Here is a 2,028-nt window from a genome sequence, read left to right on the forward strand (position 1 = left end):
TTTTCTTAATTTTTTATTGTGATTTGGGTGAAATTTTACAGAACAAATTCATTTTCCATACAGAAGTTCATACACATTTTGCTTCATGAGATTGACTGCAATTCCTCACAATGTAACAGTTCTCCTCTCACATCCTATTCCCTGTGTCCTTCCTTCCCATGCACTACCACCCCCAAGTTGTTTTCTTATACAAACACTGCCCCTCTGCTCTCCCATGACTGATCACTTCAAGGAGTCTATCCAACCTGATGCAAATGTTCACCCCATATGCCTAATATTTGGCTGGAAGCCACAGGAGTGGGTTCAAATCCAGACCTGAAGGGTGGCTAGGGGCCATAGTCATGGGGTCTCATCAGACCAGCAAACCAGGTCTTTTTATGATATTGGGTTTTGTTTCATATTTTTCTCCCACTCTATCCAGGATCTCCTGCACTGATCCCACTCCAAGTGGTTGACAGTGGAAGCCAGACACCCTGTAGTTTTTCTGGTCTCATGGTCATATAGGCTGAGGATTACATGGTCTACCAGTCTCTTGGACTAATTGTCTCCATGTACCTTTGGTTTTCTTCATTCTTCTTTGCTCTGGATGAGGAGAAACCCATCACTGCATCTAGAAGGACACTTGTAAGCTTTTAAGGTCCCAGTTGCTACTAACCAAAGTACTGTGTAGAACAATGATTTTGTGTAGTATGTTATGCCAATTGACCTGGATGTCCACTGTGACCATGGACCCAAGCCCACAGGTCCAACTACTCACTCCCTCTGGATAGCTAGTTGCAGCCAAGAAACCTCCACAGCCTTGCTCCTAGTCAGATCTATTATACACTAGACATTCTTACAGTGCATACAAATATGCATGTAGAAACATTGTCTGCTAACCCTAGACATGGTCATGGGCATACTACCCCCTGACTAGACATACCTGATCATTTAGCCTGTCCACCGTCCATCCACTCGCAGATCAATACTTGAGATCATTGGCATACAGTACTGTACATATAAAGGGTTCATCTTTGTTGTCTGTACCTCTTAAGTACCTCTCTACGTATGCCTCATACTCAGTGCCACTGTGTTGAGAACTCACATTTGGTACATTTCCCTTCCCTTCACCCAAATCAATACTTATCTCTGCCTATCTAGCAGTGTTTCCTCCCCTCCGCTCTCACCCTGTACATGGACCAGGAAGTTATATACCCATCACCGGTAACCAACAAAGAAAGTTTCCTTCCATATATAAACTTTTCCTTGAATTTCACAATAATGAACTAACAAAATATTTGTCCTTTTGTGACTGACTTATTTCATTCAGCATAATTTCCTCCAAGTTCATTCACATTATTTGGTGTTTTGAAAATTCTACATTATTCTTTAGGGTGGCATAGTATTCTATTGCATGTATGTACCGTAGTTTGCTTATCCATTGCACCTAGGTTGTTTCGATCTTTTTTGTTATTGTACATACTGATGGAATGAACATAAGTGTGCATGTATCTGTTCTTGTTCTGGCTCTCACTTCTTTAGGATATATATACCTAGTAATGAGATTGCTAGACCAAATGGTGTTTCTAATTCCAACTTTTAAAGGAATCATCATACTGCTTTCCACAGTGGTTGTATCATTATACAGCCACACCAGGAGTATATGAGAGTCCCAAACTCTCCACATCCTCACCAGCATTTGCCATTTTATGTCTTGTTGAACTTTTCTACTAGTGTTGGGGCAAGATGGTATCTCATTGGTATTTTGATTTGCATTTCCCTAATGGCTAATGATCATGAGCGTCTCTTCACATGTTTGTTGGCCACTTGAATATCATCTTTGATGAAGTGTTTATTCATGTCTTCTGTCCATTTGTTAATTGGATTTTTTGTCTTTTGGTTTATGATGTGTCTGTGTTTTAAAAATTTTAGAGATAAGTCCCTTGTTAGATATGTCATTGCCAAATATTTTTTCCCAATCTATAGCTTCTCAAAGACTTTTGGAGAAGTCTTTGAAACACATAAAAATTTAATTTTTAGAAGGTCTTA

Source organism: Orycteropus afer, unplaced genomic scaffold (genome assembly GCF_000298275.1).
Source record: "Orycteropus afer afer isolate SDZICR_OR568_19922 unplaced genomic scaffold, OryAfe1.0 scaffold00091, whole genome shotgun sequence".
In the NCBI taxonomy this organism is placed as follows: Eukaryota; Metazoa; Chordata; class Mammalia; order Tubulidentata; family Orycteropodidae; genus Orycteropus; species Orycteropus afer.